The 22,468-nt window shown below is 46.3% G+C and overlaps 1 long non-coding RNA gene across 1 annotated transcript in view; it reads left to right on the top strand.

The window, feature by feature from the left end:
- Positions 1 to 521: 521 nt before the first annotated feature.
- The window catches only part of LOC143958068 (uncharacterized), a 37,020-nt gene continuing 15,073 nt past the window's right edge, over positions 522 to 22,468 (top strand). Inside the window, exon 1 of the long non-coding RNA XR_013270086.1 lies at positions 522 to 580. This is a non-coding gene — a long non-coding RNA (uncharacterized LOC143958068). The remainder of the gene's footprint in view (positions 581 to 22,468) is intronic.

Below are 22,468 nucleotides of genomic sequence, written 5' to 3'. Positions count from 1 at the left end.
TGTATTTATATATGGAGATCATATCCCCCCTTATGTATTTATACATGGAGATCATACCCCCTTATGTATTTATACATGGTGATCATATCCCCCCTTATGTATTTATACATGGTGATCATATCCCCCCTTATATATTTATACATGGTGATCATATCCCCCTTATGTATTTATACATGGTGATTTTATCCCCCGTGTCATACTGCCACACTCCTCTCCCATACATTCTGCTTCACATTGCAATTGATCGTCTCTTTCTAGTATACTGTATATAAAAACACAGAAATTTGCCAGAAAAAAAAAATGTTCCTGCTGGAATAACACCTTGTACCTTTCCCTGATTAATGAGGGGTCATTGTACAGTTTTAAACGGATTCTGTTTAACAATGCCGATCAAATATTGGCAGCAGGAGTCATGGGGGAAACTCTTTCTGACATGTGACCAGCAGTGACATGGCTCCGCCCCCCCAGTCATAAAGGTATTGGGTCCCGGGGCCCCAACACAGTTCATAGCAGAGCCTACAGAACATCATGATGAAGGCTGTGATCTCTCTCCTAATCCTGGGGCTCCTCTTCATCCACGGTAAGTAAGAACATCTCTAATATTGTTTGTTTTATTATCCTAGAGTCCCGTATATAACAATGCGTTATATACGAAACATGTCCACCCGCAACAGGGTCACCTCAATTATCATTATATTTTGTTCTTCTGAATATTTGTTAATTTGTACTAAAAGGGGAAAAAATGAAAAACGTTTCACTGATTCTGAGTTCACTTTAACTACTTTAGCTCTAGGAGGTTTTACCCCCTTCCTGACCAGGCCATTTTTTTGCTATTTAACTGGCAATTGCGCGGTCGTGCGACGTTGTACCCAAATCAAATTGATGTGTTTTTTTTTTCCCCTCGCAAATAGAGATTTCTTTTGGTGGTATTTGATCATCTCTGCGGTTTTTATTTTTTGCGCTATAAACAAAAAAAAGACAATTTTGCAAAAAAAAAAAAAAAAATATATATATATATATATATATATATATATATATATATATATATATATATATATATATATATATATATTATTATTTATTTATTTATTTATTTTACTTTGTGCTATAAAACATTCACAATAAAAAAAAAAAAAAGTAAAAAAATCGAATTTCTTCATAAATTTAGGCTATAGCTATCTATATATATATATATATATACACACACACACACACTGCTACATGTTTTTGGTAAAATAAATCCCAATAAGCATATATTGAATGATTTGCGCAAAAGTTATATCGTCTACAAACTAGGAGATATTTTTATGGAATTTTTATTTATTCTTTTTTTTTTTAATACTAATGATGGCGTTCGGGAATTTTTAGCAGGACTGCGACATCGCGGTGGACAAACCGGACACTATTATGCCCCGTACACACACGGTCGGACTTTCCGATGGCAAATGTTCGATCGGAGCTTGTTGACGGAAATTCCGACCGTGTGTGGGCTGCATCTGACTTTTTCCATCGGAAAATCCGACGCACAAAAAATTTGAGATCTGGATCTCGAATTGTCCGACAACTAAATCCGTTGTGGTAAATTCCGATCGCGTTTGCACAATTCCGATGCGCAAAGTGCCACGCATGCTCGGAATCAAGCAGAAGAGCCGCACTGGCTATTGAACTTAATTTTTCTTGATTTGTCGTACGTGTTGTACCTACCGCGTTCTTGACGTTCGCAATTTCCGACCAACTTTCTGTCACCGTGTGTATGCAAAAAAAAAAAAACAATGGATTTTCTTGTCGGAATGTGCGATCGTGTGTACGCGGCATAAGTGACACTTTTGACACTTTTTGGGGGATCAGTGACATTTTTACAGTGATCAGTGCTAAAAAATAAAAATAAAAAAAATAAATGCACTGGTACTGTACTAATGACACTGGCAAGGAAGGAGTTTACATCGGGGGCGATCAAAGAGTTAAGTGTGCGCCTAAGGAGTGCTTTCTAACTGTGGAGTGCTTTCTAACTGTGTCTCTGTTTCTGCTTAGCGGAACGCAAGATCTCAATTTTCTCCTCTGGCAGAACCACAATCTGCCTTGTTTACATAAGTAGATCGCCGTTCTGCCTCTCCTCAGAATGATCAGCTGATTGGCTCCCGCTGTGATTGGACACGGGACAAAGGAAAAAAAAAATCTTGCACTAGTTTATAGAAAAAAAATAAAATAAAAAAAAGAGAAGAAAAAATAAGAATGATAATAATAATATAATATAATATGATAATAAGAATTTATTATTTTTCTATAAACTAGTGAAGCGGGGGGGTTCGGCTGCACCATACTTCCAGCTCCATTTTACATTTTTTGTTGTTTTTGTTTTTGTTGTTTCTGTTATGTTTATAGTGTGTCCTGTCGAAAACCTCTTGGTGTTGAATATTGGCTCCCCTGAAGAAGCCTTTGTTAAGGCGAAACATGTTGGGATATTCTCGAATCAGCCAATATAACCTCAACCGAAGTGAATGAATAGACATGGATTTTTAAATCACAAATTAATCAATGTGGTTTGTGTGTCACTTTGATTATTTCTTCTGTGTTTTTTTAGAAAAAAAACTGTATTCAATAAACAAAACAATTTTTCTATTTTAATATATGCTATATCATCTTTTTTTCTTTCTTTTTTTTACCCCATCATTGGGGTTAGTACCTATACAAAAAAACAACAAAAAACATTTTCTTCCTTTACACGATAGCTCAAAGTATCCGGCACCGCAATAATCCCTCTTTCTCTTTTCTTCCAATTTTTCAATTTACCTACACTGGGATGAGGTGCCTTAGTATTTTTGATTCCCCCGCCTGATTTTTCTTCTTTTCTTTCGCTTACATATTATTATTATAATATGTAAAAAAAAAAAAGTTATATTTTATTTCCATCATTTACACTTTCAAAATTTCAGAAAACAAAAAAAATGGCATCTGCAAAAGTTTGGGCACCCTGCAGAGTTAATATCTTGTACTGCCCCCTTTGGCAAGTATCACAGCTTGTAAACGCTTTTTGTAGCCAGCCAAGAGTCTTTCAATTCTTGTTTGAGGTATGTTTGCCCATTCTTCCTGACAAAAGTCTTCCAGTTCTTTGAGATTTCTGGGCTGTCTGTCACGCACTGCTCTTTTAAAGTCTATCCATAGATTTTCAATAATGTTGAGGTCAGGAGATTGTGAAGGTCATGGCAAAACCTTCAGTTTACGTCTCTTGATGTAATCCCCCCGTGGATTTTGAGGTGTGTTTAGGATCATTATCCATCTGTAGAAGCCATCCTCTCTTTAACTTTTCACAGATGGCATCAAGTTACCATCCAAAATTTGCTGAAATTTTATTGAATCCATTTTTTCTTCTACTCGTGAAATGTTCCCTGTGCCACTGGCTGCAATACAACCCCAAAGCACGATTGATCCACCCCCATGCTTAACAGTTGGACAGAGGTTCTTTTCATTAAATTCTGTGCCCTTTCTTCTCTAAACGTACCTTTTCTCATTGCGGCCAAAAAGTTCTATTTTAACCTCATCGGTCCACAGAACTTGTTTCCAAAATGCCTCAGGCTTGTCTATATGTTCATTTACAAAGTTCAAAAGCTGATTTTTGTGGTGAGGACGTAGAAGAGGTTTTCTTCTGATGACTCTTCCAATGCAGACCATATTTGTACAAGTATCTCTTTATAGTGGACTATTGTACCACAACTCCAGTGTCTGCTAGATCTTTCTGGAGGAATCGTGCAGTCAAACGTGGGTTTTGAATTGCTTTTCTCACAATCCTGCGAGCTGTTCTGTCTGATATTTTTCTTGGTCTTCCAGATCTTGCTTTAACTTCCACTGTTCCTGGTGACTGCCATTTCTTAATTACTGTCATGGTCATCCCCGGAATCCAGTGGCATATGGAAGGCCTGCTCACGGAATCCCCACGTTTAGAACTAACCAGTATCCATGGGCGCGCGTTGGCGCGAACGGACGCACGCGGGTGCGCGATGGTACGAACGGGCGCACGGTTTCACGCGGGCTCGCGCAGACACACCGTGCGACCGTTCTTGGCGCCCAAAGGGCTACTTAAGGAACCTGTTACTGTGCCTCTGTGCTGTCCAGTCTACAGCGTGTCCGGTTATTCTGTCTTCTGCTACCTGATTGTCCCTGATTCTTGTTACCCGGCTTGTTCCTGACGACGTCTGCTTGCTGCCAGCCTCTGACCTCCGGCCTGTCTGACCACGCTTCTGTCTCTTCCTGTGTACCGTTGCTGCCCGCCTGTTACCGACCCGGCTTGTACTTTGAGCTTTGCTTCTGCCACTTGCTGTTCCAGCCTGACTGCCTGTGCCTGCTGCTGTCTGCTGTCTGCCACCAGCTGTTCCAGCCTGACCGCCTGTGCCTGCTGCTGTCTGCTGTCTGCCACCAGCCATTCCAGCCTGACCCCCTGTGCCTGCTGTTGTCTGCTGTCTGCTACCAGCTGTTCCAGCCTGACCGCCTGTGCCTGCTGTTGTCTGCTGTCTGCTACCAGCTGTTCCAGCCTGACCGCCTGTGCCTGCTGTTGTCTGCTGTCTGCTACCAGCTGTTCCAGCCTGACCCCCTGTGCCTGCTGTTGTCTGCTGTCTGCTACCAGCTGTTCCAGCCTGACCGCCTGTGCCTGCTGGTGCCTGCTGTCTGCTACCTGCCATTCCAGCCTGACCGCCTGTGCCTGCTGCTATCTGACCAGCCTACCGGGTGTCTACATTTCCAGCCCTTCTGTGGTTCCTCCACTACTCAAGGTCCGGACCTGTCCTTCACCAGCTCAGCACTTGTGCCCTCTGAACTCTAGAACTCCTGTTCCCACCTCCAGGGATTCTCGAGCCAGAGGCTTACGAGAGGCCGCTTCCTGCATTCTGGGCTCCTATACCAGGTACGTGACAATTACATTCCGAACAGAGGATATTGACATCTGAAAACGCTTCGCTATCTTCTTATAGCCTTCTCCAGCTTTGTGAGCGTCAACTATTTTCAGTTTCGGTTTTCTAGACAACTGCTTAGATTACAGGGATATGTAATTAGTGGACCTCCAGCTGTTGCAGAACTACAAGTCCCATGAGGCATAGCAAGACTCTGACAGCCACAAACATGACACCCAGAGGCAGAGGCATGATGGGACTTGTAGTTTTGCAACAGCTGGAGGTCCGCTAATTGCATATCCCTGGCTTAGAAGAATATAAGCAATTAGACAAAGTTGCGCTACGGACTGTTCAGACCGTTGGTAACAAATGGGTTAGAGCTGCCTCTATATGGAAACCGCCAACCCCAAAGCAGGGGAGAGGGTACTGGGATTAAAAATACGAAAAAATAGATAGTGGCGCTAAACCTAGTGTGAGTTATACCAATCCTTAACGGAGGGGTTGTGCTAATTTACGTGATCCTCTTGTGCAATACTTTCTCACAATTACATGCTTTAAATGTAGGAGTGTCCCAAGAAAAGGGGAAGATAACTAAACAACTATACTAAATTCATTAATTAAACAATAATATTAATTAATATACTGTGTAATCGCATGGAAAGTGCTGAAACATGTGCCAATTAACCACTTGCTTACTGGGCACTTAAACCCCCCTCAGTCCCAGACCAATTTTCAGCTTTCAGCGCTGATGCACTTTGAATGACAATTGCGCGGTCATACAACACTGTACCCAAATGAAATTTTTATTATTTTTTTCCCACAAATAGAGCTTTCTTTTGGTGGTATTTAGTTACAGCTCGGAGTTTTATTTTTTGCTAAACAAACAAAAAAAGATGCAAAAAAAAAAAAAAATCATGTTTAATAGTTTGTTATAAAATTTTGCAAACAGGTCATTTTTCTCCTTCATTGAAGTGCGCTGATGAGGCGGCACTGATAGGCTGCACTGGTGGGCACTAATAGGCTGCATTGGTGGGCACTGATAGGCTGCATTGGTGGGCATTGATAGGCTGCACTGGTGGGCACTGATAGGCATAGTTAAGGTGGCACTAATAGGCACAGATAAGGCGGCACCGATGGGCACAGATAAGGCGGCACTGATGGGCAAAGATGGGCACAGATAAGATGGGACAGATGGGTGGCACGGATGGGTGGCACTAAGGGGCACTGATAGGTACCACTGATAGATGGGACTGATAGGCACTGATAGGTGGCACTGATAGGTGGCTCTGATAGGTGGCACTGCTGGGCACTGATGGGCGGCACTGCTGGGCACTGATGAGCACTGGTAGATGACACTGATGGGCACGGATATGTGGCACTGGGGTGAAGCACCTTTGTTGAGGCAGATTGTGGGCACTGCTGAGTGGCACTGTGGGCACTGCTGGGTGGCACTGCTGGGTGGCACTATGGGCACTGCTGGGTGGCACTGTGGGCACTGCTGGGTGGCACTATGGGCACTGCTGGGTGGCACTGACGGGGGGCACTTATTTTTTTATTATGCTTAGTGATGAGGGGGCAGGTGGGCACTGGCAGGGGGCAGGTGGGCGCTGGCAGGGCTGGCCGCGATCGGGACTGATGTCCCGATCACGGCCGCCGGTGATCGGCTCTTTTTTTTTCTCCTAGCGCTGTCAGCGCGAGGAGGAATAATAGCCGATTACGGCTCCGTTATATCACATGATCAGCTGTCATTGGCTGACAGCTGATCACGTGATAAGGGGTCAGGATCGACCCCTTGTTAGGTTCGGTGATCAGGCGAGTCTCATAGACTCGCCGATCACAGAGAGCGCCGCGCGCGCCCCTCAGGGGGCGCGCAGGCCGCTCGTGCACGGGACTACGTCAATAGACGTAGTCCAGGCAAAGGAGTTCCGCGATGTAGCCGTCATTCGGCTATAGCGCGGGTCTCAAGTGGTTAAACTAAAATTAAATTAAATTATTTCATGGATGACTTTAACATCAAATCAAGTTCATTTTACAAGAACCATAATACAAAATCAAAGTCAAGTAGAATCGAAACCACATCCAAAATTAATTGGAAAAAGAATTGCCCCATATGACAGTGAATTAAAGTGACTAGTGCAAAGTGCTGGTATCTTCAATATAGAGAAGGCAATCCTCCCCGGTGCGCCACTCTGTGCTGTAATAATGTGAATGCTCTCACCAGAACTCTCACCCCAGCTGGGGTAGATGGGCTTTCACAGTATAAGCCACTGTGCTGCTAACTGGCATCTGCTGCTGGTGTGCTGGGGGGATGTTCGCTCCTCCGTTGGTATTAGACCTCCATTGGTGTATGTATCAAAGGAAGAAACATATCCATAGTGTAGTATGTATGTACAATCCACTTTATTAAAAACAAAAAGTGACTACTCACATGTGAAGACAGAAAAAAAACGCTTTGTTTACAAGAAACCGCCGGCCGCTGTGGCTGTGGGGAAGATACACGTAATGTGACCAGGCCCTGCGCGTTTCGTCAGAGTGACGTCTTCTGGAGTGGCCATATTGGTGCACCTTCCGACTTTAAATAGGGTGCAGTGCTCCACTGCGCTTGCGCGGTCCAAAGGCGCCATTTTAGGTATGGGAGTCCCTTACATTACTCCCATATTTGCGCTAGTACCCTCCTCCTCTATTACGCAGGGTCTCCCATTTGTACGCACATAAAAAAAAAAACGGGGGGACATGGAGAGGGGATATACACAGGCTTAACCTATTGGTTTGTTTGTTATTATATTAGGACGTGGAGCGCTGCAACACATTGTATAAGCAAGCCAATTGCTAACACACCATTCTAATCACATGCCAATTGCCCATTACATAGAATAAAGAATTTAAATTAAAATTTAAAATATCAAAGAGAATCAATAACAATATCTATTCTATAATAAGATTAAAATGAATGAATGGAAATAATAAAATAAAATATGTGTGCCCTGTACAGATAGTAAGGATCAGGCCATTTTTAAGGCAGGGCAAAAGGGGCAGCTGCCCTGTGCCCTGTCATTGTTGTGGGGCCCAAAGCAGCTGCTTCATACTTACCAACTATCCTGGTTTAAATTTCCTCGCCCCTTGAGGTTTTACTCCTGTGCTGTGTCCCAATATCTCAGTGTGAAGTGCTGCTACTAATGCTGCCCAGCTCTGCCCTATTGTTGTGTACAGATGACTCACCTGCAGACCCTGTGTTTACATGTAAATTACCGGCATTCATATGTAAATACTGGAGGCCAGCGGCATTGATATGTATATCATGCCCCCCCTGAGGTCATCTCCACAGTAATCTCTAGCAACCAATCAACAAGCAGAAATCATGTGCTGTAACCTCTAGCAACTAACCAGTGAGCTGTAATGTGTTCTGTAACCTCTAGAAACCAGTCAGTGAGCGGTAATGATACACTGTAACCTCTGGCAACCAATCGCAATAGCTGCCTGATCTGATACAGTAAACTGATTTGGGTCTAGCTGTTATTTATTTTATGTCTCAGAGCAGGTGGAGAGCGAAACTGCATGGGGGGGGGGGGGGGCAAGAAAAGTTTTGCCCAGGGTCCAATCAATATTAAAGACGGCCCTGGTAAGGATACAAATAACTATAACATAGCGACAGGTGGAATACAGTGTATGCATTTAAAGGGGTTGTAAACCCTTACAAACCACTTTGACCTACAGGTAAGGCCTAGATTAAGGCTTACCTGTAGGTCCAAGCAATATCTCCTAAACCTATATGGTTTAGGAGATATTTGCCCAAAAACGGGCACCGCTGTCTACGGCGCATGTGCCGTAGACAGCGGCGCGCAGGCGCACTGAGCGCGGCATTCTCCGCGACGGAGCTGCCGCGCGTGTCGGCTCCCGTGCGCATGCGCGGGAGTGACGTCATCGCGGCTTCGCCGAAGGACAGCGGCGGAGCTGCGAGACCCCACCAACAAGATGGATGCGCCGGACTACAGGGGACAGCGGTGACTTCGCTGGCTCCTGTGTCAGGTAAGTGACACATAATGGACTACTATGCGATGCGATGCGATGCGATGCATATTAGTCAATTATGCTTTACCTTTGCAGGGAATGAAAGAGGAAGTAAACTCATCAGGGTTTACTTCCTCTTTAATAGTGTGTGTATTATCTTTCCAATTAGGGGAAACTTATTTCAGGGAAAGACTATGTTTGAAATATTTTAGAATATTCTAAAGCATTCCAAAGTATTTTTAAAATATTTTCAACATAAGGAGATCTTGCTCAGGGGAAAGGAGGACCCCCCAACAATTGTTGTGTAGGACACTGTTGGGTCTGGAGGGAGATATTATATGTGTGTGTTCATACTACATGTGAACTGGGTAGACCCAATAGTGCAGGTTAGTTCGTATTGCTCTACTTTACCAGCCCTTGAGGAGGAACGGAAATGCAAATTGGTTACTTTCATTTTTCATTAATTCCCCAGCACATGAGAAGGGGCGGGGGGGATAGTGGGGAAGAGGAAGTGGTTTTAATCCCATAGAAAGTTGGTACTACATGTTACAGTTGACAAGATTTAGAAGACCCATGCAGTAAATTGGTTAATTAGCCTTCGGCCTATATTTTATAGCTAATATTTAGCCAATCCAATCATAAATGACAGAATTAGATATGTGGTCTTCAGCCCATATTTATTGGCTAATTTATACCTACTGTATATTATGAGGGGAGAACTTGGAAATGGCATAATATGTGTGTCGTGGTTATGCAGTGATCTTCCTGTGTTTGCTTACCTCCCCTCATGTGTTCAGACTAAGAGGCCAGCCACTTCCACCTGGTGGTTTTTATAACCTCTCCTCTAAGCATGGCTCCACCCCAGGCCCTATCAGGGAGCCCTATATTAACCTGTGCACTGCAAGCCAACAGTGCTGATCAACAATTGTGTATTCCTTTGTGTGTTTGGCTTCCTGTTTCCTGCCGTGTGCTCTGCTACTGTTTTCCGTTACTGACTTTGGCGTGTCTTTGACTATCCCTGTTTGCCTGTGATCCTGACCTTTTGGCGTGTACCTGACTATTCTTGTCTGCTTGTGGCCCCTACTGCACATGTGATCAGTTATGACACCAGCCTTTGGATGGTTTGACAGTTTGGTTGAGAGCACAACCAATGGGAGTGTTACACTACCGGCACATGCCAGAAATCAAACTGTTTTATGGATGGGTTTACTTCCACTTTAAGTATTATGTTTGTTATTATTTATTTATTTTTAATCTACCTTTAGTATCACTTATATAAACACGTGGAAGAGCTACGTTTATTGTGCACCCCCCCCCCCCCCCCCCCCCAAAGCTGTAAAGGCAGCAGTACCACTGCTTAAAGTGGAGCTTCCGCTCATTGGAACCCTCCCCCCCTCCGGCGCCACAGTTGGCATCCTTTTAGGGAGGAGGGGGGTGCAGGTGCCTGTACAGTACAGGTACCTGCACCCACTTCCGGCATAGATATCTGCAGAATGTACGCCCCTTTCCGCAGATATCTACGCCCCTTTTCGAAGGTCCCCCCGCTGTCTGCTGGGAAACACACGGATCCCAGAGACAGCGCGGACCATCCTTATTGCGCAAGGCTCCACTTCCTGATTCCCATAGCCAAGATGGCGGCGGCAGCACCCGAGAGACAATTGAGAGATCTGCTTCGGGTGCCGACATCGCGGGCGCTCTGGGTGGGTAAGTGTCATTATTTTAAAAGTCAGCAGCTGCAGTATTTGTAGCTGCTGGTCTCTTCTTCTGGACTGCAGAACTCCTCCCACTTTCCTCATCTCCATAACATAAGGTTTAGGTGTTCTATAGTCCGGCCGGGGATCACCTGACAATGTGGCTTGGGATTTCAGTGCATCATCAGCTCGATAGAGAAATTTGGAGGTCTCTGTCTGTGTTCTGCTAATCACTGTATATCTATTGTTCTAGGTGAGGCTCTGAAGTGTCTGAAGAGCTCCGGTACTGGGACAACCTCCACTGTGACCTGTACAAAGGGCAAAGACCGTTGCTTCGCCACGAAAGTTGGTTTCAAGGGTATGTGGAGTGTCTTCTACTTTCAATATTTTTATTGAGTTTAAGCAAAAAATATAGGCAATCAAAACATAAGCAAACTATAACATTGGTTGCCATAGATAATATACCAGCCCAAAAATCAGTGTGTTATCATGCAAAATAAAGATATAAAAAGAAAAAAAAAGGGAAGATACGTTTGCATTGCTGTAAATACAATAGACCCAATAACAAAGCGTTCCAAAATTTCTCAACGGAATTCCGTAGAATGCTCGTCATTTTCTCTTTTTTGCGCTTTGCCATAATAATTGAGATGGAAGGGCTCTCATCTGTTAATATTTTACAGATCTGCAGATATAACCACTTGCCTACCGAGCGCTTAAACCCCCTTCCTGCCCAGATCAATTTTCAGCTTTCATCTCTGTTGCACTTTGAATGACAATACCGCGGTCATGTAACAATGTACCCAAACAAAATTGTTATCATTTTTTTTTTTTACACAAATAGAGCTTTCTTTTGGTGCTATTTAACCACTTGCCGACCAGCGCACGACGATGTACGTCGACAGAATGGCACGGGCAGGCAAATGGGCGTACATGTACGTCCCTTTAAATTTGCCACCCTGCCATGCTGGTCGGGACCCCCGTGAGTCCGGTCGCGGGACCCGCGGACTCGATCGCCGCGGGCATACCCGCGATCGTCTCACGGAGCGGCCAAATTAAGAAATGCCGTTGTAAACAGCATTTCTCCATTCTGCCTAGCAACTAGTGACGCTGATCTCTGCTCCATGTGATTGGAGCAGAGATCAGTGTTCACTAAATGAAAGCCCAACCCCCCCACAGTTAGTAACACACCCCTAGGAACACTTAACCCCTACACTGCCACCCACTGGTTAACCCCTTCACTGCCAGTGTCATTTACACAGGAATCACTGCATTTATATAGCAGTGATTACTGTATAAATGACAATGGTCCCAAAAATGTGTCAAAAATGTCCGATGGGTCCCCCACAATGTCGCAGTCACAATAAAAATCGCTGATCGCCACCATTACTAGTAGAAAAAAAATAATAAAAAATTATTAATAAAAATGCTATAAAACTATCCCTATTTTGTAAACGCTATAACTTTTGCGCAAACCAATCAATAATCGCTTATTGCGATTTTTTAAACCAAAAAGATGTAGAAGAATACGTATCGGCCTAAACTGAGGGAAAAAAATGTTTTTTTATATATTTTTGGAGGATATTTATTATAACAAAAAGTAAAAATTAATGCGTTTTTTTTTCAAAATTGTCGCTCTATTTTTGTTTATAGCGCAAAAAATAAAAACCGCAGAGGTGATCAAATACCACCAAAAGAAAGCTCTATTTGTGGGGAAAAAAAGGACATCAATTTTGTTTGGGAGCCACGTCGCATGACCGCGCAATTGTCAGTTAAAGCAACGCAGTGCCGAATCGCAAAAAGTGGTCTGGTCTTTGACCAGCAAATTGGTCCGGTCTGAAAGTGGGTAATGACCTCTGGGTTTTTTATTTTTTACTAAAGAAACAGGTAATTTTTCTCCTTCACTGATGTGCGCTGATAAGGCTGCAGTGATGGGCACTGATGAGTTGGTAATGATGAGGCGGGACTGATGGGCACTGATGAGGCGGCACTGATGAGCACCAGGGCAGGACTTACCATTGGGCTTGACTGGGCTCAAGCCCATGGGCCCCGCCCAATAGGGGGCCCCGCCGAGATACATGGCCTGGGTACTCGGCACCGCTCACAGTCACGCCCAGTCCTGCCCTATGATGGACATAACACAGGGACTGGGCGTGACTGTGAGCCGAGCCGAGTACACTCGGCTACTCTCGGCTCTGCTCGGGACTGCGAGAGGCCCCGAGAGCCGCCAAGAGGACCTGAGAGCCACCGAGATACACAGGACTCTGTATCTTGGCGGCGCCATTTTTAAACTTCAAGACTGCAAATGACAAGACTACACTGACAAGGCTGCAGATGATGGACATGGCTGCAGATGGACACTGATAAGGCTGCATTGATGGGCGTTTAAATGTAAGTTTGGGGTGTATGTTATACGCCAGCGCCTGTTATACGCCGATAAATACGGTAATGTATAGAAGGTAGGGCCCAAAAGTGACTCAAGCCCAGGGGCTGGGGGCCCAGGGTTGCCCTGATGAGCACTGACAGTGGTGTCACTGGGGGAGGGGGAGAAGGGGACCATTGTCCCCCAACATTATACTGTTCCCACCAAAAAAGAAATGGGCACTGGGACTGGGAGCAGTCTGGAATGCAGGGGACAGGGATGGACAGAGCCGCCGTGGTGTTGGCTCCCCCTCCACCTGACTCTACTCCTGGCCACTGGTTGCTAGAGCCGCCTGGCATCTAGCAACCAGTAACATCAGAGCTGGCATTGATAGTTCTCGCTCCCCCCTCCTTCCTCTCTTGCATGGGATGGGAGAGGAGACAGCCGATCTGCTCCTTCTCCCCCCCTGTCACTCTCCTTCTGTGTGTGTACCACGGGAAGTCGAGTGTGAAGCTAACAAGCTCACACTTCCTGCAGAGCACACACAGGAGAGGGGCGGGAGAATGAGCAGATCAGCTGTCTCCTCTCCCATCCCGTACCAGAAAAGGAGGGGGGGGGGAGAGAACTATCAATGCTGTCTCTATATATATATATATGAGTTGTATAGGGGGTCCATCTCTTATCTTCTCTCTCTAGAGTTGAGTTCTATAACAATGATCGGTTTTTCTTCTATTTGACTTTGTATCTTTTAGCTGTGACAAGTATTAGCTAATCTTCATTTCATTTTTTTTTTTTTAATTCCTGCTTTAGCCCCTCTGATGCGTGGGTGCTGCAACCTGAGCCATTGCAAGCTGTTGAAGAGCCGTTATCCGAGTACCACCTGCTGTTCTACAAATGTCTGTAATTGAAGCCTCAATCCGATGTCTACGGCCCGACAATCCATCTCTTCAGCTTTCAGATGGGCCTAAAGCATCGTCTTTACCTTCCTACAACTTAAAACTGTTATTACCTTTATATTTTCCATATTCTGTACATTTCTATAAATAATTTTAATGTGGGATGTAGCAAAGCTCCCCCCCCCCCCCCCCCTACAAAAAAGACCTCAGATCAGAAGCTTCTATGGTGATATTTGGTTGGCCCTCAGCACTCTATTTACTACTGGGAAGAAGAGGAATTGCTTGGCCCAAATTTATTTTGCTGTGAAATTAGAGAATAAACCTTCACTTTAAGGGTTAGTTCACCTTTATCAGTATATACCCTATGAATCCCCCCCACCCCCACCCCCATACCATTACATAATGCTCAACTAGACATGTCCACTGCCGAAAAGAAATTTCGATTTTGTCTCATTCATTTTTATTTATTTTTTCTCGTTTTTCCAGGTCATTCGTCGTTATCATCTCAATTCGTAAATATGTAAATTCGTAAATTCAAAAATTCCAAGATCCCAAAATAAGAAAGAAAATCAGAAAATTCGAAAGAATAACTAACTAACTAACTAACTAACTAAGGGCCGGTTCACACTGCGGGCGATGCGAGGCGACACGACTCGCCTCGCCGCAGTGTGACAAGTCGCCCCCGTTCTGTACAATAGAACCGTTCTGAGGAGCGACTCGAGTCGCTCCGACTCAGAAAAAAGGTTCCTGTACTACTTCTGGGCGACCTCGGGGCGACTTGCATTGACTTCTATACAGAAGTCATCTGCAAGTTGCCGCTGAGGTCGCGGCAGGTCGCGGCGAGGCAAGTCGGTGTCGCCTCGCCTCGCCTGCAGTATGAACCGGCCCTTACTATTAAATTATAGGTATTGGAATTTCCTTTCAAATTTGGCTGTTAGTGAACGTAACAAATTTATCCTAAGGTATGAATTATCCGAAATAACGAATGCCGCATCTAAACAGATGGAATGGACCAAATGAATAATAAATAATAATAAAACCGGAATAAATGTAATTTGTAAAGCAACGATGATCTCTTGTCTACTCACAGCTCCTTGCAGGGGTCATTGAACGCTTTCCACCAAGGGTTTGTGTCGTTCGGGGTGGTGATCCTCTCATTCCACATCTCCAACGAGGCAGGATGCCCTCCGGGGGCCAGCTTAGGGGCAGCACACCGACTGAATCACACTGCAGAGCTCCGCCTGTGCAGGGCGCTGCCTCTGCGCGTTATTCTAAAAGTTCTTTGGTGTGGGCCTTTTTTGAGACGAGTGCATCAGATCGCACCGCTGCTATTTGCAACATATGTCTCAAGCGTATCTCGCGTGGCCAAAACATCAGCCGCTTGGGCACCACATGCTTGACCAGACATATGTTGACCTGCCATGCAGCTCGTTGGCAAGCGTACCTCAAAGACCCACACCAAAGAACAAAGCGGACCTCTCCTTGCTCCTCATCAGCTGGCATCTCCAACCCCACTAGACCTTCAGTCCTCTCTGAAACCTGCTCTGAGAGGAATGAAGGTGTAGAATTAGGTGTTTCACAGCCAAGTGCTTGCGGGCAATCTGCTAGCTGTACACCGACGTCTGATTGTAGCAGGCAAATTTCCCTGCCCCAGCTGCTGGACCGTCAAAAGAAGTTAACTCCCAGCCATCCACATGCCCAGCGGTTGAATGCTAGCTTGGCTAAATTGCTAGCACTTCAACTGCTGCCATTTCAGTTGGTAGACTCGGCCCCCTTCCGTGAGTTTGTACAATGTGCGGTTCCTCAGTGGCAGGTCCCCAAACGCCACTTTTTCTCACAGAAGGCGATTCCGGCTCTCTACTGAGAGGTATGCTGCCCACTGTCATACCCTCTGATCCTCTCTCCAACACCTATTTCCTCTTGTCATACATTCTGCATTCCTCTAATGCACTTTGTAATTTTTGTAATCTTACCTGTTCTGGGCACATTTAAAATACAACAATGTCCCGGAATGTTGAACATTTCTCTTGGAATAAAGCCCAGTAACTTTCGCCATCCTTCCATCCAGATTACAGAGGAATCATTGTACTGTCTCAGGTGAGAAGTGAACAGATTCTTTTTAGCAATATTGATCAAATATTTCTAGTGGGACTCGTGTTAAAATGTAATATGAGATGTGCTCCCAGTCCTATAACTCCAGGGGCCCGGGGGCCCTTACACAGCTCATAGCAGAGCCTGCAGAGCATTAAAATGAAAGCTATTCCCTCAGGATCCTAAATATTGTCTCCTGGGGCTGGTGGAAAAAATGTCAATCCTCAGAGCTAGGAAGATACTAATATCTCTACTACTGTACTATGCACGCAAGGCCATTACGATGAGCTGGAAGCAGCCATCTCCCTCCTCTGTCAGGTTCTGGAAGACGTTGGTGAACGCCAGTTTGCCCCTTTACAGAGCCACCTACTCGGGCAGGGGTTGCCCACAAAAGTTTGAAAGAGTGTGGGCCTGTTGGTTGGATGACAATACTACGGCAATGGATGCAGTAACTACTCCTTAGATTAACACTATGAGCATAATGTGATGGCAGATTGACCCAGGTATTTTCATGTCTTAATATCCTACCACTGTAACGGTGAGCACAGAGTCTCCTGCAATAAACCCCTCCCCACATAAGGGTATAGTTAGATAAAGTTGTGTTTGTTAAATGGTCTGACCTGCTGCGGCAAGTTATACTCCGGTACGGTTCTTGACTGCACCGGAGGGATTCCCCCCCCCCCCCCCTGCGTGGGTGATGTTTGGCCCCTGCGAGGGCAAGTTTGTATGCCAAAGAAAAATGTAATAAAAATGGTTTTGCAAAAACAAAAAATGAAAGCTATGATTACTATTTTTTAATTAGGAATGAGCTTCGAGTTCGAGTCAAACGTAATTTCGACTGGAACATCGGCTGTTAGATCGTTCGACGAAGATCGGAACATTACGGGCCATTTGCGCCAAATTCGAGCGGCGCGGCGCGGCCCATAATGCACTGCGTCATCGCAGTGCATTGCTGGCTGATGATTGGCCAAAGCATGCGGGTCATAGTGCATGCTTGGCCAATCATCAGCCAGCAATGCACTGCGATGACGCAGTGTATTATGGGCCGTGACGCGCCGCTCGAATTTGGCACAAATGGCCCATAATGTTTCTATCTTCGTCGAATGATCGAACAGCCGATGTGCCTGTGGCCAATTATGGCTCAGGGGGTTAAGTACACGCCCCACACTATATAAGGCTGGTGGCGTTTGTGAAAGAGAGAGACAGAGAGACTGTCCTTTCATTTAGTTTCAGCAGGCAGGCAATTCCTTCCTGGTGTTCTGTTGCTAATATACTGCAGGCAGGCAGGCGAGACAGTTAGATAGATGCAGTGTATTGTGTATATATAGATATATGCATCCCGATTTTGTGTGTATATATATATATATATATATACACTGTATATAGTTTACCTAGATCTCACTGCAGTGTTATGCACCTGAAGGGAGACTGAAATGATGAAGGTCAGCCTCTCTTGTATCTCCAGACCAGGTCCCGCTGAGAGTGAAACAGAAGGAGATGAAGGACCGGAGGCACACGGGTGCCTGTAGGCGAAGACCTGAAGACTTGCAGCAAGAAGTCGCAGCTGGTCGAAGGACTGTAGTTGCAGAACAGATCGCCAGCTGGCTTGCGGGGCTGAGGTGGCAGACACTCGAATAGTAGTGCTGAGCCGAGCAGGGCACAGAAGCAAGGTCGTAAGGAAAGCCGGGTTCATCAATAGGTGGGCAGCAGGGTAGGGTACAGGCACATCAGGCTGAAGCAGGTCAGGGAGGAAGCCGTCAGCGGGCAACAAGGTACTTGAGCAACAGGCAGAGACGAGTCAGATGGGAAGCCGGGATCAGGAACCAGAGATCAGAGAGGCAGAGTCCAGAAGCAGGGTCAACGGGAGCCAAGGTCAGCAACGGGAATCAAACGGAATAACACAGGTTTCAGAGCAGCAGGATAACAGCTGAAGACCAATCAGTACAGCCCAGTGGTCGGGACCCCCTTTAAGTAGGCCGTCTGGCGCCGAGTGCGCGTTCCTGCAGGTTTCCATTACATCAGAGGGGGGCGGGGTCACCCGCACGTCACTGGGGAAGAATGGGTTTCCCCTTGCGTCAGAGGGGGAGGGGGTCACGTGACGGGTGGCCCCGCCCTCAGCTAAGAGACCTGTCAGGCTGCCGTGATTCCCATGGTGTCTCCAGTGGAGGCAGGATGCGCTGTGCTGGACATCATTGTTGGACCCTGGACTTGGAGAGGAGAGATCATCCATCGCTAGACCCTGGAGAAGAGATCACCCATCGCATGATACCGAGAGTGGATTACCACCGCTGGAATCTTTTTTTTTTTTATTATTATTATTTTTAATAAAGGACTTATCCCAACGTTGTCTGTGTGTTTTTTTACATTTTTTTACACGTTCTTTGTGAAATGGTAGGAGTACAATGTACCCATTACCATTTCAAACAGGGGGCGGCCAGATCTGGGGGTCCCCTTGTTAAAGGGGGCTTCCAGATTCCGATAAGCTCCCCGCCTGCAGACCCCCACAACCACCGGCCAGGGTTGTGGGGATGAGGCCCTTGTCCCCATCAACATGGGGACAAGGTGCTTGGGGGCTACCCCCAAAGCACCCTCCCAATGTTGAGGTAATGTGGCCTGGTACGGTTCAGGAGGGGGGGGCGCTCTCTCATCCCCCCTCTTTTCTTGCGGCCTGCCAGGTTGCATACTCGGATAAAGGGTCTGGTATGGATTTTTGGGGGGAACTGTACGCCTTTTTTTTAAAATTTGCCATGGAGTTCCCCTTAAAATCCATACCAGACCTGAAGGGTCTGGTGTGGGTATTTGGGGGGAACCCCACGTCATTTTTTTTTTCACTTAACGCAGGGCTCCCCTTAATATTCATACCAGACCTGAAGGGCCTGGTAATCGAATTTGGGGGGACCCCCACGCAATTTTTTTTTTCATCAATGACTTTCAATGACTGTTCTCTGTATTATGGGGAGCCGACAATTCATTATAGCCACGAGTGATTTTAAATGACTTTTTTTCCTTCAGAAATGACACTTTGTGCAGGGACAGTTCTAAGCATGGGAAACATGCGCCCCTTCACAGGCATACTATAGACACCCCCCAGGTACAAAATTTAAAGGAATATTTCACTTTTATTGTTTCACTTTAAGCATTATTAAAATCACTGCTCCCGAAAAAATTGCAGTTTTTAAAAAATATTTTGCATTGATACAGCTCCCCTGGGGCAGGACCCGGGTCCCCAAACACTTTTTAAGACAATAACTTGCATATAAGCCTTTAAAATTAGCACTTTAGATTTCTCCCATAGACTTGTACAGGGTGTTCCGAGACATTTGCTGTGAACACCCCAAATTGTTCACTGTTCGGTGAACGGGCGAACAGGCAATGTTCGAGTCAAACATGAGTTCAACTCGAACTCGAAGCTCATCTCTACTCTCCTGTACATACTACCCACTGTCATATCTTTCACTGTACATACTGCCCAATGTCATACCCTTCACACTCCTCTCCTGTACATACCACCCACTTTCATATCCTGCACACTCCTCTCCTGTATATACTGCCCAATGTCATACCCTTCACACTCCTCTCCTGTACATACCACCCACTTTCATGTCCTCCACACTCCTCTCCTGTATATACTGCCCAATGTCATACCCTTTACACTCCTCTCCTGTACTGACCACCCACTTTCATATCCTGCACACTCCTCTCCTGTACATACTGCCCAATGTCATACGCTCCACACTCCTCTCCAGTACATACCACCCACTTTCATATCCTGCACACTCCTCTCCTGTACATACTGCCCAATGTCATACCCTCCACACTCCTCTCCTGTACATACCACCCACTTTCATATCTTCCACTGTACATACTGCCCAATGTCATACCCTTTACACTCCTCTTCTGTACATGCTACCCACTGTCATACCCTCCACACTCCTCTCCTGTATATACCACCCATTTTCATATCCTCCACATTCCTCTCCTGTACATACTGCCCATTGTCATGCCCTGCACACTCCTCTCCTGTACACAGGGCCACTGATGGGGAGGAGACCGCCAACCCTCCTGTAGGGGGCCAGTGCACACAGGGGGGCCCGGACAGTCTTAGGATCGGTGGAGCAGAGAATGAAGAATGACAGCGTCTCTCACCCAGCAACTCAAAGCCGGTTTCTTTCCATCTGCCCACTGTCAAATCCTACACACTCCTCTCCTGTACATACTGCCCACTGTCTTACCCTAAACACTCCTCTCCTGTACATACTGCTCACTGTCTTACCCTAAACACTCCTCTCCTGTACATACTGCCTACTGTCTTACCCTAAACACTCCTCTCCTGTACATACTGCTCACTGTCTTACCCTCCACACTCCTCTCCTGTATATACTGCCCACTGTCTTACCCTAAACACTCCTCTCCTGTACATACTGCCCACTGTCATACCCTCCACACTCCTCTCCTGTACATACTGCCCACTGTCTTACCCTAAACACTCCTCTCCTGTACATACTGTCCACTGTTATACACTCTGCATGCCTCTAAAACGTGTTGTAATTTTCACAAAGTCTTGTCTGTTCTTGAAGGGCACAGTATTACTAACATCCGTAACTTTCTCAATCCTTCCCCGATTACTGAGATATAATTGTACTCTCTCAGGAAGTGAACAAATACTGTTTATCAAAACATTGCCATCAGGACTTGTGTGAGAAAGTAACATAGTATGAAATGTGACAAGCAGGTATGTACCCTCTGCACTCCTCTCCATGCACATACTGCAGAAGGGGTACGTGCCCCGGATGCTTTCTTTATGTGTGGGGGGGGGGGGAGTCGCTTCGTTGGGAGTTCCCTTTCCCCTACCTCTCACTGACCGGAGTGACTCCAGTGTCACTCTTTTCAACACGCCTTTTTTCCATCTGGAAAGTGGTGGCACCACCTCGGGCACTAGCCCAGTACTCCTCGCTGGCCAATGTTACTTATAAAAACAGAAATGGCTTCCTGTAGCAATTCTGTGATCACAAATGACAGCATGCCTAAAGTGACAGCGCCTCCTCAGTTGAAGAGGAGCAGCTGTCAGGAGGCTTGGCATGGAGCGCTCCGCAGGACTGGGTAAATAGCTGGGGGTTTTAAGAGTAGAGCACTGTACTTTATGGGTGAAGGGAGAGGAAGAGGTAGCTCTGTACTGGGGAGTGGAAGGAGGAGGGGAGCTGTGTGTACTGGTGGGTGCTGGTGTGTGGTGGGAGCTCTGTGGTGATGGGGTGGGAGGAATGGGATCTCTGTACTAGGGGTAGGGGAGGGGAGCTCTGTGTACTGGGGGTTAGGATTTCAGTAGGTCTTTAGGGGGCAGTGGGAGGAGGGGGAAGCTACATGTTCTGGCAGGTGGGAGAAGGGGGAGCTCTATGTGCTGGGGGGCTAGGGGGTAGCTCTGTACTTTTTGGGTGGTGAGAGGAGGAGGAGGAGCTTAGCACTGGGGGGTTGGAGGAGGGGGGAGCTCTGTGTACTGGGAGGCTGGGGGTGGGGGAGCTCTGTACTGGGGGGAAGGAGGGGTTGCCTTTGTACTTTAGGGCAGGAGAAGGGGGCTTTGTACTGGGGGCTAGGGGTGGAGGGAGCTCTGTACTATGGTATAGGAGGAAGGGACAGGGGGACCGGGGGGGTTGGGGCAGTTCACTACCTTGGGGATAGCAGTGGGGGCTGGCCTTTGTTATTGGGGGTTGAAGAAGGGCTTTGTATTGGGGGCTAGGGTGGAGGGAGTTCTGTACTGGGTGTTGTGGGTGAGGGGCTCTGTATACTGGGGGCTACGGGTTGAGGGGAGCTCTGTACTGGAGGGTGGGAGGAGGGGTGCTGGGGGTGATAGGGGTGAGCTTTGTAGTGAGGGAAGAGGGATTGAAGTTGAGACAAGAGCCCTGTACTGGGGTGTTGGAGGAAGGGGGGGTCTCTTTGTAATTGGTGGCTGGGGTTTTGGAGGAGCTCTCTACTGGGGGGTGGGGGAAGGGGGGAGCCCTGTACTGGAGAGCTAGGGGGTAAAAGGAGCTCTGTACTAGGGGTTTGCAGTGAGGGGGCTCACTTTACTGGGAGCTAGAGGTTGGGGGGAGCTCTGAACTAGGGGGTGGGGGGGGGACTCTGTGTACTGGAGGGGTAGTAGTGGGGGGCTCTGTGCTGGGGAGGATGGAGGTGAGCTTTGTAGTGAGGAAAGGGGGTTGAAATTAATGGAAGGTATTGGTGGTGGGGAGAGGCTTTGTTGTGGTGTTTCTTCCAGTGGAACCACCAATGTAGGGACATTTTTTTTTTCCTTTCAGTGACACCACGGGCCCGGGAACATTTTTTCTTTGTCACATATTTTTGAATCTAATAAAAAAATAACCACAACTCCTTCTCAACCTCTATGTGCAAATGTAACCCTTAATTTGACCCCCTATACATTATAAAGGTTGCTGCATTGACATGTATTCCCACAACATAAGATAATGTGATTTAATAATCAACGCTGTGCTACCTTCATAAAAATAATGATAAAGGGCTGAAAACCTCCCTTATTTATGTAAGTTTAGCTTA

This window comes from Lithobates pipiens, unplaced genomic scaffold (genome assembly GCF_037356315.1).
Source record: "Lithobates pipiens isolate NorthernLeopardFrog02 unplaced genomic scaffold, aLitPip1_a1.2 Scaffold_56, whole genome shotgun sequence".
Lineage (NCBI taxonomy): Eukaryota > Metazoa > Chordata > Amphibia > Anura > Ranidae > Lithobates > Lithobates pipiens.
This window is presented reverse-complemented; position numbering and strand designations above follow the sequence as displayed.